This window comes from Mobula birostris, chromosome 24 (assembly GCF_030028105.1).
Source record: "Mobula birostris isolate sMobBir1 chromosome 24, sMobBir1.hap1, whole genome shotgun sequence".
NCBI lineage: Eukaryota > Metazoa > Chordata > Chondrichthyes > Myliobatiformes > Myliobatidae > Mobula > Mobula birostris.
The window spans coordinates 29126564-29143538 of record NC_092393.1 but is presented as its reverse complement, the minus strand read 5'-3'; the positions used below and the strand labels follow the sequence as shown (position 1 = coordinate 29143538).

The window sequence follows — 16975 nt, the reverse complement described above, 5'->3', positions numbered from 1 at the left end:
TCCCATGCCTCTTTACTTTCTCGATAAGCCAAGCATCAGATACCTTATCACATGCCTTGCTGAAATCCATACACACTACATCTACTGCTCTACCTTCATCAATGTGTTTAGTCACATCCTCAAAAAATTCAATCAGGCTTGTAAGGCACAACCTGCCTTTGACAAAGTCATGCTGACTATTCCTAATCATATTATACCTCTCCAAATGTTCATAAATCCTGTCTCTCAGGATCTTCTCCATCAAGTTACCAATCACTGAAGTAAGACTCACTGGTCTATAATTTCCTGGGCTATCTCTACGCACTTTCTCGAATAAAGGAACAACATCCACAACCCTCCAATCCTCTGGAACCTCTCCCGTCCCCATTGATGATGAAAAGATCATCGTCAGAGACTCAGCAATCTCCTCCCTCGCCTCCCACAGGAGCCTGGAGTTCACCTTGTCCAGTCCCGGTGACTTATCCAACTTGATGCTTTCCAAAGGCTCCAGCACATCCTCTTCCTTAATATCTACATGCTCAAGCTTTTCAGTCCGCTGTAAGTCATCCCTACAATCGCCAAGGTCCTTTTTCATAGTGAATACTGAAGCAAAGTATTCATTAAGCACCTCTCCTCTGGTTCCATACACACTTTTCCACTGTCACACTTGATTGGTCCTATTCTCTCACATCATATCCTCTTGCTCTTCCCATATTTGAGGTAACTAAAAAGACAATACGCGGAGAAAAAATGAGGTACGAAGGTAAACTAGCCAAGAATATAAAGGAGGATAGTAAAAGCTTCTTTAGGTATGTGAAAAGGATAAATATAGTTAAGACCAAAATTGGGCCTTTGGAGACAGAAACCGGTGAATTTATTATGGGGAACATGGAAATGGCAGACGAGTTGAACAGGTACTTTGGATCTGTCTTCACTAGGGAAGACACAAACAATCTCCCAGATATAATAGTGGCCAAAGGACCTAGGGTAATGGATGAACTGAAGGAAATTTATATTAGGCAGGAAATGGTGTTTAATAGACTTTTGGGTCTGAAGGCTGATAAGTCCCGGGGACCTGATGGTCTGCATCCCAGGGTACTTAAGGAGGTTGCTTTAGAAATCGTAGATGCATTGGTAATCATTTTCCAATGTTCTATAGATTCAGGATCAGTTCCTGTGGATTGGAGGGTGGCTAATGTTGTCCATCTCTTCAAGAAGGGAGGAAGAGAGAAAACAGGGAATTATAGACCGGTTAGCCTGACGTCTGTGGTGGGAAAGATGCTGGAGTCAATTATAAAAGATGAAATTACGACACATTTGGATAGCAGTAACAGGATTGGTCCGAGTCAGCATGGATTTACGAAGGGGAAATCATGCTTGACTAATCTTCAGGAATTTTTTTAGGATGTAACTATGAAAATAGATAAGGGAGAGCCAGTGGATTTTAGAAAGCCTTTGATAAAATCCCACATAGGAGATTAGTGGGCAAAATTAGGGCACATGGTACTGGGGGCACAGTATTGACATGGATTGAAAATTGGCTGGCTGACAGAAAACAAAGAGTACCGATTAATGGGTTCCTTTCGGAATGGAAGGCGGTGACCAGTGGGGTACCACAGGGTTCAGTGCTAGGATCACAGCTGTTTACAATATGTATTAATGATTTAGATGAGGGAATTAAAAGTAACATTAACAAATTTGCAGATGACACAAAGCTGGGTGGCAGTGTGAAATGTGAAGAGGATGTTATGAGAAGGCAGGGTGACTTGGACAGGCTGGGTGAGTGGGCAGATGCATGGCAGATGCAGTTTAATGTGGATAAATGTGAGGTTATCCACTTTGGTGGTAAGAACAGAAAGGCAGATTATTATCTAAATGGAGTCAAGTTAGGAAAAGGGGAAGTAAAACGAGATCTAGGTGTTCTTGTACATCAGTCACTGAAAGCAAGCATGCAAGTACAGCAGGCAGTGAAGAAAGCAAATGGCATGCTGGCCTTCATAACAAGAGGAATTGAGTATAAGAGCAAAGAAGTCCTTCTGCAGCTGCACAGGGCCCTGGTGAGACCAGACCTGGAGTACTGTGTGCAGTTTTGGTCTCCAAATTTGAGGAAGGACATTCTTGCTATTGAGAGAGTGCAGCATAGATTCACAAGGTTAATTCCCGGGATGGCGGGACTGTCATATGTCGAAAGATTGGAGTGACTGGGCTTGTATACTCTGGAATTTAGAAGGCTGAGAGGGGATCTTATTGAAACATATAAGATTATTAAGGGATTGGACACGCTGGAGGCAGGAAGCATGTTCCCGTTGATGGGTGAGTCCAGAACCAGAGGTCACAGTTTAAGAATAAAGGACAGGCCATTTAGAACGGAGTTGAGGAAACACTTTTTCACCCAGGGAGTGGTGGATATATGGAATGCTCTTCCCCAGAAGGCTATGAAGGCCAAGTCTCTGGATACTTTCAAGAAAGAGTTAGATAGAGCTCTTAAAGATAGTGGAATCAAAGGTTATGGGGATAAGGCAGGAACTGAATACTGATTGTGGATGATCAGCCATGATCACAGTGAATGGTGGTGCTGGCTCGAAGGGCTGAATGGCCTAATCCTGCACCTATTGTCAATTGTCTATTGTCTAATGAATGCCTTGGGGTTTTCCTTAATCCTGTCTGCCAAGGCCTTCTCATGGCCCCTTCTGGCTCTCCTAATTTCATTCTTAAGCTCCCTCCTGCTAGCCTTATGAACTTCTAGATCTCTATCATTACCCTTTTTTGTAAGCTCTTCTTTTCTTCTTGACTAGATTTACAACAGCCTTTGTACACCCCAGTTCCTGTACCTTACTATCCTTTCCCTGTCTCATTGGAACGTACCTTCGTAGAACTCCACGCAAATACCCACTGAACATTTGCCATATTTCTTCCGTACTTCTCCCTGAGAACATCTTTTCCAATTTATGCTTCTAAGTTCCTGCCCGATAGTCTCATATTTCCCCTTACTCCAATTAAATGCTTTCCTAACTTGTCTGTTCCTATTTCTCTCCAATGCTATGGTAAAGGAGATAGAATTGTGATCACTATCTCCAAAATGCTCTCCCACTGAGAGATCTGATACCTGACCAGGTTCATTTCCCAATACCAGATCAAGTACAGCCTCTCCTCTTGTAGGCTTACCTACATACTGTGTCAAGATACCTTTCTGAACAAACCTAACAAACTCCACCCCATCTAAACCCTTCGCTCTAGGGAGATGCCAATCAATATTTGGGAAATTAAAATTTCCCACCACAATAGCTCTGTTATTATTGCACCTTTCCAGAATCTGTCTCCCTATCTGCTCCTCAATGTCACTGCTACTATTGGGCGGCCTATAAAAAACACCCCATAGAATTATTGACCCCTTTCTGTTCCTAACTTCCACCCACAGAGACTCTGTAGACAATCCCTCCATGGCTTCTTCCTTTTCTGCAGCTGTGACACTATCTCTGATCAACAGTGCCATGCCCCCACCACTTTTGCCTCCTTCCCTGTTCTTTTTGAAACATCTAAAGCCTGTTCACTCAAAGTAACCACTCCTGCCCCTGAGCCATCCAAGTCTCTGTAATGGCCACAACATCATAGCTCTCAAGTACTGATCCACGCTCTAAGCTCATCCGCTTTGTTCATAATACTCCTTGCCTTAAAATAGACACATCTCAAACAATCGGTCAGAGTGCGTCCCTTCTCTATCGCCTACCTATCCTTCCTCTCGCACTGTCCACAAGCTTTCTTTATTTGTGAGCTAATCGCCTCTTCTTCCATCTCTTCAGTTTGGTTCCCACCCCCCCAGCAATTCTAGTTTAAATGCTCCCCAATAGCCTTAGCAAATCTCCCCACCAGGATATCGGTCCCCCAGGGATTCAAGTGCAACCCGTCCTTTTTGAACAGGTTGTGTCACACCCATAAGAGGTCCCAATGATCCAGAAATCTGAATCCCTGCCCTCTGCTCCAATCTCTCAGCCACGCATTTATCCTCCACCTCATTCTATTCCTATACTCACTGTCGCGTAGCACAGGTAGTAATCCTGAGATTACTACCTTTGAGGTCCCGCTTCTCAACTTCCTTCCTAACTCCCAGTAGTCTGTTTTCAGGAGTTCCTCCCTTTTCTGACCTATATCGTTGTTACCAATATGTACCACAACCTCTGGCTGTTCTCCTTCCCACTTCAGGATATCGTGGACACAATCAGAAACATCCTGAACCCTGGCACCAGGGAGTCAAACTACCATCAGTGTTTCCTTCCTGCGTCCACAGAATCGCCTATCTGACCCCCTAACTATAGAGTCCCCTATCACTGCTGCCACCCTCTTCCTTTCCCTGCCATTCTGAGCCACAGGGCCAGACTCTGTGCCAGAGGCACGGCCACTGATGCTTCCCCCAGGTAGGCCATCCTCCCCAACAGTACTCAAGCAGGAGTACTTATTGTAAGGGGGACAACCACAGGGGTACTCTCTAGTATCTGACTCTTGGCCTTCCCTCTCCTGACTGTAACCCATTTATCTGTCTCACGAGGCCCTGGTATGACTACCTGCCTATAGCTCCTCTCTATCACCTCCTCATTCTCCCTCACCAGAAGAAGATCATCGAGCTACATCTCCAGTTCCTTAACCCGGTCCCTAAGGAGCTGCAGCTCGAGGCACCTCGCGCAAATGTGGCCGTCTGGGAGGCAAAGGTGATGAAACCTTTGAATCCTGTATGAGGAAAGGAAAAGTAATTAATATACTCATTAGAGTACTGGAAAAAATGCGATGGAGGATATTGAATGGGACAGAAACAAAGATTGCACCACATAACAAATAACATATTATGACAGCTGTAACACATCTAGGTTCCCATGGCTACCTTGATTTCAAGGAAGTGAAATTAAAGGAAAAGTTTTTTCAGTTTAAGAACACTTTTTGTCTGGTGAAAGATATCCATTCAAGGAAGAAGCAGTGACACTCAGGGCATCCTAGTATGGGATGGAAGAATAGAGAGAGCAAACATCTGTAGAGGAAATGAGCCAGTTGGTTTCATGTCAATAGCACTATATTTTATATAATTTCAGAAAAAGAAGGAAACAGCCATAAGTGAAACAGAATAAAGATATCAACTTTATCTCTTTATAACTTCATCAACATCAAATCTGCACAGTAAGCCTTTTCCTTTTTCCTATCCACCTCTCCCTTTCCGTACCTGTCACCTGACACAGACAATTTCTGCGACTTGAAAACAATTTACATTTCATTCCCAGTTCTGACCCTAGGCTCCTTGATGTGAAACGTAAATTGCTTCATTTTCCACAGACGTTGCCATCTGCCGAATGTTACCAGAATTTTTTTTTCATTTCGTACTTCCAGCATCTACTGTACTACTTGTGTTTTCAGACAATTCTAATTTTCTGTCTCTACCTGGCACAGATTTATTTTTAAAGTTGACTTAATGGACATGTTTCGATGAATTTCGCAGAAATCTGCCTTGTATTATAACTTCTAAAACGATATTTAGATATTTTCAACTGAAAAAAACTATGGAGCGTTCGGTGAACTTCAATTTTGGATTGGGCTGCAGTTTGATTAAACCCCGCACCGCACAAACGCCGCCAAAGTTATAACATCTTTCAAAGCTGGAGGATTCTGGAATTGCTTGTTTAAATCCATGCGTTGTCTCTGATTTGAAAAGCATGCACAGGAAAGTGACAAAAATATCGACTAACTTTCATTCTGCGAGATGTCTGAATTTACTTCCTGAAACGAGTTCGACCAATGAGAAGCTGCGGTTAGATTCACTGCCATTCTCTTACACCAGTGAGCTCGGCTTGTTGTCCGACCTCGCGCATAGTAAGTTGAGATGTGTCTTTGGGCTTTCGATCCAGAATTGATTAAGTGTGGCGTTGGCTTCATTAAGTCGGAACTGGGAATCAAAGACAATTGCAACCTATTGACATATTCATCCAGTGAGTTATGTTTTGATTCGATTTATGTTTTGGTGTGAAGCTATTGATTCTCCCTTTTGCTGTGCAATCTTTATTTTAAATCGCTTCATAATTCGGCCCAAGTCGTGGTCACTCGTAGGATTGTCTTGAGAAAGATGTTTAAGTAATAGAAAACAATGAGGACAAGTGTAGGTGAAGCCATGCAACTGTTTTGGCTTTGTTATTGTTGTTCAGAAGCACGGTCCCTGTCGGCAGCTAAAAATTTTTTTGCAGAAAACGTGTGGTAAATAGATTCTGTCATGATAAGTAAACGCCCAGATTTCTGGAGGTGCCGTTTGACTGTTAAACCGGCGTCATTATCACATTCGGTTCTCTCAGCGGGGTGGAAAGGTTAAGAGCAACTGAAAATATCACCATTGCATGTGTTAAAACTGTACTTGAACAGTTTTGCTCGTAGTCAAGACAGGTATTTTCAACTGGCGTTATCGAACATGTCCGACTTTACTGTGGAGATGTTTCGTTATTTGTGCCCAGCCCGCGTTTCTTGGTTAACTTGCATCTGCTTAGCGATGGCAAACTGGCGTTTCCATGGGGAAATGTTGAATGCTTTAAAAGTTAGTTTATGGTAAAGTGACACCTTAGTGATCCTAACATTATACACAATACGTCAGACTCCCGACATAATAAGTAGCTGGTTTATGCACTCCAAAAAGGTCTGAGTCTTGCTTTCCTATTCAGAGTTAAATAATATTGATGCCAAACGCGACTGTTGCCGGTAGCACGCTTGGGTGAAGAAGAAATTTTGATTAGGATTTCTACTTCTGATATGTGAAGAGGGTAGAGTGTAGGGAATATGAGTGTGTATGCCAGAGAGAGAGTATTAGGTGATCAGCCTACCAGTCCTCAAAAAACAGGAATTCTGCAAATGCTGGAAATTCAAGCAACTTTGATGTGTGTTACCAGTCCTCAAGTGGTTATTTCTTCATATGTTGACGAGTCCTGTGTTCCAAGAGTGGTTACCAGCAGTAGTGAAAGACTTGGTCCAACACCTGCTGGTTCTGCACAGGGGTTATTACAGTATATCTGAAAGAGAAGTTTTTGGCTTTGAAATTGTAACTTTTTATTCCAAGCCCTGAGAATCCTCATCTTCTAATGCAGACTGGAGTTTCCAAAAACAGTGCTTTATGTCAACAGAAATACAGTATTTAGCAGATGGACTTATTGGATCAATATAAGACTTAACAATTAAACAATGCTTTATAATAATGATATACTGAGATTCCCAGTGAAGACATAACATACAGAAATCAAAAAAATTCAGAATCTAAAATGAAAAGAGAAATGTTTGAAATACAAATGTTTGTACTTGGGGGTAGCATCTGTGAAAGAAGTAGAGTAGAGCTACTAGGACTTGATGTTTCAATCCCTATGGTAAGTTGGCACTCTCGATGTTGGCAGTGGGCTTGGGTTCATCAGGTGGGCACCCTCCTTCTTTGACGTTTCGTTGATAAGCCCACGACATCTCCAGAGGGCTCAACGGTGCTAGCTGGCGTCTCAGATACACCCCCCTCAGTTCCATACCCTCCTGTCTTCATGAAGTGAGTTTACGTTTCAGCTCAATGAGTTCTGGTCAAAGACCATTGATCTGAAGCATTAATTTTGTCTTTTCTCTCTCTACTGCTCAGTCTCTCTCTATCTTAATATTAGCTCTATAAAATTCTATAGTGCATATACAGAAACCTTGCTTTAATGCAGTTTTTATTTTTGGGGAATACATTCTTAGATTTTATGCCTTTACTTCAAATAAATTCTTAATACAACTGAGACAACTTGGACTTCTAAGAAACCTGGATTTGTATATTTTCCCAGTTTTGATCAGGAGCATTAACCTGAAATGTTAACACTTCTTTCTCTGTCTACAGATGGTGTTTGATTGCTGAGGGTTTCCTAATATTCTGGTTTTTATTTAGGTTTCCAGCTTCTACAGTTCTTTTTACATTTTTGTGATAAGTTGATATGATCTTGCTGAGATACCTGACTTCCTACACTTTGAATTAAGCTTAATTAATATGTATGCATAACAGATTCTGATTGTGAAATTTTCCACTAAGAATGAGCAAATTTACAGTGAGGATACCACAATTGAGAATATCATGTTAATATTCAATTTAGTTGGTTTCACAAAGGATTTAGCAGGTAAGTGCATTGTGTTGCATGACATGTCACTGAATTAAACAAGGTGCAATGTTTTGCATTCAGTTCCTCAGCACATGTAGGTATGGTGAAATGCAATCAGTCAGCCTTCGGTCTCGGCCCAAAACGTCGACTGTACCTCTTCCTAGAGATGCTGCCTGGCCTGCTGCGTTCACCAGCAACTTTTGTGTGTGTTGCTTGAAATCAGAGCATCTGCAGATTTCCTCGTGTTTGCGCTTCCCATTATCTGTTGTTAAATGAAGCGAAGTCTGGGGGTATGTTCAGATATAAACTCAAATCTGACCTGACAATGTATGAAGCAAAACTAATGCAAGCCTCAGATCCTATAATATTCCTTATTATCTGACCTATCCTGAACTTGGAGTATATAAGTGGGTTAAATTGGGCTTGGGTTATATACCTAGGCTGTGGTGAAGTGTGGCTAATGGCAGTGCTCACTGGATAGCTTTATACCTAAAGAATTCTCACTGGGCAAAGAGCAAAAGCCTGTTAGGACTGTGAACACACACCACAGAGTAAGCTACCAACGTCAGGGGGAAAATTCAGTGGCTCACTGTTGCAGAAACAACAAAGCTGGATATAGTTAAACTGGGGCCTTCTTAGTGCAAGAGGTTTAGATGGGATAGAATTTGTAAGGTGCATCCAGGAGGGATTCTTAAATCAATGTGTGCATAGTTTAACAAGAAGAGGAGCTGTACTAGATCTGGTGTTGGCTAATGAGCCTGGCTAAGTGATTGACCTTTGAGTGGGTGAGCAGTTGGGGAACAGTGACCACAACTCCTTGCGTCTTAAGATAGCTGTTGTAAGGATAAGTATAGACATTGTGGAAGCATATTAAATTGGAGCAGGATAAATTATGAGAGCATTTGGCAGGAACGAGAGAGAGTTAATTGGAAACAATTGTTTTTGAGCAAGTTCATATCCGACATGTAGCCTTTGAACTACTTCACTGAGTATAAGACAGGCAAGTTCCAATCAGATGGAAGGACAGGATGCAAACGTAAAAGAACCTTGAGTGTGGTGATAGGTGATGAATTTAGTCAAGAAGAAAAAGGAAAAGTATGTTAAGAAGCTAGAATCGAACAGATAACTTGAGGATTATGAAGAAGCCAGAACAAAGACTCGAAAAAAGAAATTAGGAAAACCAGGAGGTACAATGTAAATTCCTTGGCAAGTTGGATTAAAGAGAATACCAAGGCATTCTATACATACATCAAGAGCAAGAGGGTAAAGAGGGAGGTGGTGAAGTCCTTAATGTGTACTTTACATCAGTATTTACCAAGGAGAAGGACATGGAGGATAGGGAGAGCAGTGCCAAGCATATTGATATGCTAGGGCATTTTGGGGTAAAGGAGGAGGTAGTCTCCTTTAGAGTCTTTTAAAGAGGATTAATGCGGATCAGTCCCCAGGGCCTGATGGAATATACCCTAGGTTATTGAAGGAGGCAAGAGAAGAGATTGCTGGGGTCTTGACCAATATCTTTGTGGCTTCTCTAGCCACATTTGAGGTCCTGGAGGACTGGCAAGTATCTAATGTTGTTCCATTGTTCAAGAAGGGGACCAGGGAAAATCCTGGAAACTATAGACTAGTGAAAATCACGGCAATGGTAGGGAAGTTACTGGAGAGAATTCTTAGCGATAGGATTTATGAGCATTTGGAAAGCCATGCCCTAATTAGGGAGAGCCAGAATTGCTTTGTACAGGGCACGTCATGTCTTACGAAGGTACTTGATGAAGGTAGAGCTGTTGGTGCTGTCTACATGGATTTTAGTAAAGCATTTGACAAGGTCCCTCATGGAATGCTCATCCAGAAGATTAAGATGCATAGGATCAATGGTGAATTGGCCATTTGGGCTCACAACAGGCTTGCCCATAGAAGACAGAGGGTGGTGGTCAAAGGGATTTATTCTCGTTGGAGGTTTGTGATTAGTGGTGTTCCTCAGTGATCTGTACTGGGACCTTTGCTGCTTGTGATGTATATTAATGACCTGGATGAAAATGTAGGTGGGTTGTTTAGTAAGTTTGCCAAAGGTATGAAGATTGGTGGTGTTATGGATAGCATAGATGACTGGCAAAAAATATCATTCAGGTGCCTTGCCTTTTGGCGTGGGCGATCATGTCTCTCCATCCATCACGGTCCTTGACCCTCCGAATTGTAGTTGTTGCCTCCCCTGTTTCTAACCATGATGTTATTCCATCTATCATTTTCATTCTCTGTCTGCCCCTGCTTCTTTTTCCTTCCAGCTTTCCAGTTGTAACTAAATGTCCTAATGTCTCTCCTTGCATGATGTGTCCAAAGAATTCTGATTGCTGCTTTCTGATTTTTTTAAGTAATGTACGTTTTGTTTTCGTTCTCTGTAGAACTTCTTCGTTGTTATCTTGTCCGTATATGATATGCATAGCATTCTTCTGAGGAACCACATCTCTGCTGCATTGATTCTTTTTTCCACTGCATGTGTGATGGTCCATTACTCGCAGCCATACATCGATATAGGAAGAATGTAGCAGCTGAGAGTTCAATTGCTATTTTCTTGTTCGTTAGGATGTTTCTCATTTCTGTAAATGCTGTTCTTGCCATTGCTATTCTTGCTTTTATGTCTGTTTCGCATTTGCCATCAAATATTACCCATGATCCAAGGTACTTGAAGTTGTGAACTTGTTTCAGGATTTCATTTCCCAATACGATCCTACAGTTTGGGATATCAGGTTTCTTTGATATTACCATTACTTCAGTTTTCTTTTTGTTTAAGGTTAGGCCAAGTCTTTCACTCTGTGTGTTGATGGTAGGTACTAGTTTCTGTAAATTTACTTCACTGTTTGCTATCAATATTGTATCATCCGCATAGCGTAGGTTGTTGATATTGTATCCTCCTATACTTATTCCATGTAGGTCTTGTATGGTTCTCATGATGTTTTCACTGTACAAGGAGAACAGGTCTGGTGATAGAACACAACCCTGTCTGACTCCTCACTTTATTGGCTGATGTTCACCAATCTCATTGTCTATCCATATGGCTGCACTTTGTTGCCAGTAGAGATTCCTGATTATTCTTATTCTTAGATCTTTTCCGTCGATATTAATATCTTTAAGCATTTTCATGATGACTTGGAGTTTCACTGTGTCAAAGGCTTTTGTGTAGTCAATGAAACAGAAATATAGGTCTTGTTGTACTTCTATTGACCTTTTGATATTTCTGAGAGTATAAGTGGTGTTTGATGTTCTCTTGCCTTCGACAAAGCTGCACGGTTCTTCACTGATCTCTGATTTAATTTTGTTTCTTATTCTGAGCATGATGATTCTAAGTAGAATTTTTGTGAGGTGGCTCATTAAACTAATTGTTCTGTGTTGTCCACACTCTGTTGCACCTGGTTTCTTTGGCAGTGCAATGAATACTGCCTTTAAAAGATCTTCTGGTACTTTACCACTGTTGTACATTCTATTCAATGAGATTGTTAATTTCTCTACACCAAAATCTTCTATCGCTTCATACAGTTCAACCAGAATGTTATTTGGTCCTGATAATTTCACCTTTCGCATTTTCTTCGTAGCATTTTCCACTTCTTCTTTCAGTATTGCTGGGCCTTCGTTGTTGTTGCCAATATCAAAGTTGTCCTCTCGGTCTTTGTCGTCGTATGGATCTTTGATGTATTCTGACCATCTTTGCACTATTTTTCCTTTTTCCATAATTGTAGAGCCATCTTTTGCTTTTATACATCCTGTTGTTGCCCCACTTTTCTTCCAATTAGTGACCTCTTTGATCTCGTCATGCATACGTTTGCTGTTGTTGGTCTTCTGCAATTGTTCTATTAACTCACATTTGTTCTTAAGTCACTTTTCTTTTGCTTCCTTGCACTTGGCCATTATCTGTGCATGCAAAGATACGTAGGCTTTTTTGTTTTCCTTACATTTTCTTCTTTGTTCCATAACATTCAGAATTTCTTCTGTCATCCATTTCTTTTTAGCTTTTTTCTGTTGTTTGGGGATCACCTCTTGTGCTGCTTGTGTTAGCTGTCTTTGAGGTTTTCTCCTGCTGTTCCATAATAGTGATGCTTTGTAGAGCCTTGAATTTGTTCTTCACTGTTATTTGGAATTCATTTTTGAAGTCACTGTTTTTTCTCAAAAGTCCCAAATTCAGCTTTGGCTCTACTCTTGGCCTTTTAAGCTTTCTGAGTCTCAGGTACATCACGCTGATTATTGGTATATGATCACTGTAGCAGTCTGCACCCGGATATGTTTTGCATGATTTCAGAGCATTTCTATATGTTTTGCATGATTTCAGAGTATCTCAGAGTACAATCATGAACTCAAAAAAATATAGTGGGATGTAAATCATTTGCAGATATGGGCAGAGAAATGACAGATGGAGTTTACCTTGGCCAAATGTAAACTGATGCACCTTGGTAGGTTAAACGTAAGGAGATAGTACACAGTTAACAGCAAGACTTTTAACAGTGTTGATGAATAGAGGGATCTTGGGGTCCAAGTTCATAGCTCCAGGTTGGTTAACAGGGCATATGAGCTGTTTGATTTTATTAGTTGAGGCACTGAGTTCAAAAGTCAGGAAGTTAAGTTGCAATTTTATAAAACTCTAGTTATTAGACAACATCTGGGGTATTGAATACATTTCTGGTCACCTCATTTTAAGAAAGAAATCAAGGGTTTAGAGAGGGCGCAGAGGAGGTTTACCTGGATCAGAGCGTATGTGCTATACAAGAGGTTGGACAAACTTGGGTTGTTTTCTTGGAGTGATGGAGGCTAATGGAAGATCTGATAGAGTATTGTAAGATTATGAGGGGCACAGACAGAGTAGACAGTGTTTAATAACAGAGGGCAGGCATTTAAAGTGAGAGGGTTAATTTCAAAGGAAATGTGAGAGGCAAGCTTTTTTACACTGAGTGGTAGGTGCCCACTGTCTGGGGTGGTGGTAGAGGAAGATACATTAGGGACTTTAAGAGATGTTTAGACAAGCACTTGAATGTGAGGGAAATTGTGTAGGCATAAGGGAATTGTTTGTTGGCCATTTGTTTACCGGTTTATTTGGTTCAGCACAATATTGTAGGCTGAAGGGTCTGTTCCTGTGCGGTACTGTTCGATTTTCTATGTTCTATATTCTGATTGTGTGTGCTGAGAAGCCTTGGATGTCGGTATGTAGACTTAGAAGGTAGATCTGTAGCACAGGGATTAGAGGGCCGGTCATATAAATTTGAGGTTGTGAGTTCACATTTCACTGGGACTGCAGCTCTTCCCTGCAATATGTGTATGGGTTATCATATTTAAGGAGGTATGTACTGGCTTTGGAGCCTATATATGGAAGATATTCCAGGTTGAGTCCGGTGGCGAAGGTATTGACTTATAAGGAAAGACTGAACAGATTTGGCCTGTAATTTAGAAAAATGAGAGGAGATCTTATTGAAATATGTAAAGCTCACAGGGGGACGTGGCAGGATAGATGTTGAGAGACTGCAGGATAATCGAGAATTAATGAGCATAATTTCCAAAGAGGAGATGATCCATACTATGTGGAAATAATGAGCATTTTGTTCTCTCTTAAAATATTGTCTTCCTTTGGAATTTTCTACCCTAGAGAGCTGTAGAGGCTGAAGCATTAAATAACGTTGAGGTGGGCACATTTTGAGCTATATGGGATTGAAGGCCAATGGTGACCAAACAGGAAGATCAGATTGAAGACAGAATTGGATCAATCATGACCTTATTGAATAGTGACCTACTCCAAGTGACATCTTCTAACGATTACACTTAATTTTGAATTGCCATCTCTACCGGTTTGGGCAATGCAGCAGATATATTAAAAGTAGTCCTACAATTCATATTTCCCCTCCTTCTCATGCAATTATCTGCAACACAATTATTTGTCTCCTTTTTCTAACTATTGGCATTTTCTTCCTAAGTGGTATCTTGCCTTCTCTTTGTTCCATTTCCCAAGGGGGTGGGGGAGAACATCGACTCAGACCTTGAGGGGCCTGCGTTGGGCATTTTCATGTCTTACAAGGTGCAGATTGGAAGTCTGTGTGGGGCGTCACTCCTCACACAGACACTAGAGCAATGTGCGGTTAAGTGCCTTGCTCAAGGGCACAAACACACTGCCCCAGCTGAGGCTCAAACTAGTGACCTTCAAATCACTAGACGAATGCCTTAACCACCTTGACCATGTGCCCAACAAGGTGAAATGTTAAACCAGATTTCATACATTTGGTAGGTAGTTGTATATCATAGGGCAGATGAAATTGTCCAGCATTCCCAATGGGATAAAAAGCATGCTGTTTTTATCTTTCAATTTAATTAATTAAATATACAACACAGGAACAGACTCTTTCAGCCCAATGGGCCTGCATTGTCCAATTACACCCATGTAAATAATTAACCCATTCTAGCCTGTACATCTTTGTAATGTGGGAGGAAACCCACATGGTCATGGGGAGAACATGTAAACTCCTTATCGGCAGAGGTGGGAGAAATTAACCCTTTATGACTCCTCAGTTGGGTGCAGCATTTAAAATGTATTTCATTCCTCTCAATTTCCTGTCCATTCCTAAGTTTTTGACTTTGACTCAGTTGGGAATGACACTGATAATGTTTCCCTTTATTAGACTGGTTGGATGGGGGACAAAGCTTTCCATTTTTTAAATTAAGCCAAGCCTGACAGTTTGAGAACGAAAGCAGCTTAAGGTTACTGTTGCGATGATATAATAATAATAAATATGTAAATAAACATTACTGAGAACATGAGTTGTAGAGTCCTTGAAATTGAGTTCATAGGTCGTATTCAGTGTTGTGGTGATTGAAGTTGTCCACTCTGGTTCAGAAGCCTGATGAATGAAGGGTAATAACTGTTCCTGAATCCGGTGATGTGGTTCTTGTACCTCCTTCTCCATGGTAGCAGCAAGAAGAGAGCATGGCCTGGATGGCGGGAGCCCTTGGTGATGGATCCTGCTTTCTTGTGGCAGTGCTCTTTGTAGATGTGCTCAATAGTTTGGAAGTCTTTCCTGTGCAGAACTGAACTATATCCACCACTGAGCTATATCCATCTTCCATACTTGCACACAAGTGTTTCCACACCAGGCTGTGATGCAACCAGTCAGGATACCCTCCCCTGTGCATCTATAGAGGTCTGTCAAACTGCCTGCATATGGTGAGAAACCCTTACTTCCCTGCCTGTTCATGTATCTGTCCAAATGGTTCTTAAGTGAAAGAAGAAACAAGAAGCAGCATGGAATTATTTTGCACACAGACAGAGACAGCAATAAGAAACAAAGTTGAAAGGTAGGGAATGAATTGGGAAGATGGTCAATGGGGTAAAAAAAAAACAAATGTGAGACATTGGGAGTTAAATTTTAGACCAAATACTTTTTGGCAGGGGTGCACTTGGGCAAAAGCAAAAGGAAGAAAGGATTTGGAAAAGATGGCAAAAGGAAAGATAATCAGTACATGCGAAGCATGCTATTGCAATCTAGTAAGACTGGTTTCCAAGATGGCACCAGTATCTGGCGACTCTGCGCATGCTCTCCCGAGCAAACTGCCTCTGCACTATCCTGAATTTGTATCTTAAAGGTTGTGAATTTTAATCCTACCATAAAGAAATAATCAATTTTAGCTGGAGAATGGTGAATCTATGGAATTCGTTGCCATGGGCAGCTGTGGAGGCCAAGTCTGAATGTATATTTAAAGCAGAGGTTGATAGATTCTTGACTGGTCAGGGCAGGAGGAGATACAGGGAGAAGGCAGGAGATTGGGGCTGAGAGAAAAATTGTATCTACCATGATGAAATGGTGGAGAAGACTCAAAAGGCCAGATAGCCTAATTCTGCTCCTGTATCTTATGGTCTTATGGTTAAATTAATCTGACTGACAGTAGGAAACAAAAATAACACCAGAAAATAATCTCAAAAGTGAAGATTGGTAAATAACAATTTATTGATTGCTGTCCTTCAGAAGACCCTTAAAACCATGAACAGCAAGTGTTTTCAAAACAGTTGGTTGACCTTCGAGTAAGGCAATGTTAATTTCCTAATTGTGTCATTTGTCTCACATGGTGCAGCCATCTCACAGCTTCCAGTGATCCAGATTCATTTCTGACCTATGCTTTTATCTGTGTTCTTCCTGTGTTTTTCCTGGGTTTTCCGTTTTCCTTCAATAGTTCAGAGGTATTGATCAGTAGGTTAATTGATTATTGCAAATTGATCCTAGTGCAAGTGGCTGGACTACAGGGAGAAGGGGTGTTAATGGCCACATGGGAGGGGGCAGGCTATAGTGAAATAAGTGGCTGGATAGGGTAGATGGAAGTGTCTGGAATTGTCTCAACGGACAGAATGGCCTCATGTCATAACATCATAGAAAAGAAAAAATGAAATAACCTTAGTATAAGTTGCTGGATAGGCAAAGGCACCAGATGTATAGGCACACTACCACCAGCAGTTCCCCTCTAAGTCTCACACTATCCTACATTGCAAATATTGTCACAGCATTGTGGCAGGAAGAGCTGCTGCCTCACTGCCTCAGTAATCCAGGGTCAAGCCTGACTTCCAGCATTCTTTGTGTGGAGTTTACACATTCACCCTCCTCCATGTTGGTGTTCTCCAGGTGCCCTGGTTTCCTCCCACATTCCAAAGGCCTATGAGTATGCAGGTTAATCGGATGCTGTAAATCGTTCCCAGTAAGTAGTAGAATTTAGAGGCGTTCCAATGAAAATGTGGGGAGAAAAAAAGGGATTGGCTTAGGACTTGTTTCTGCACTTTGTGACTCTGTAATTCTATTCTTTTGGGGTTCATTTGTTACGTTTCAATAATCGAGCTCAGATTTCATTCCTAAATCAAAAAGCAG

General features: G+C 41.4%; 1 protein-coding gene across 3 annotated transcripts in view; it reads left to right on the top strand.

Moving 5' to 3' along the window:
- Positions 1-5706: 5706 nt before the first annotated feature.
- LOC140187208 (phosphoinositide 3-kinase regulatory subunit 6-like) overlaps positions 5707-16975 on the top strand; it is a 114840-nt gene continuing 103571 nt past the window's right edge. For 2 of the 3 annotated variants that reach the window (XM_072242281.1, XM_072242279.1), the window contains exon 1: positions 5711-5945. The gene's annotated coding sequence lies outside the window, so the exon portion shown is untranslated. Of the gene's footprint in view, positions 5946-16975 lie in introns of all 3 variants that reach the window. The other variant, XM_072242282.1, reaches the window with a different exon arrangement.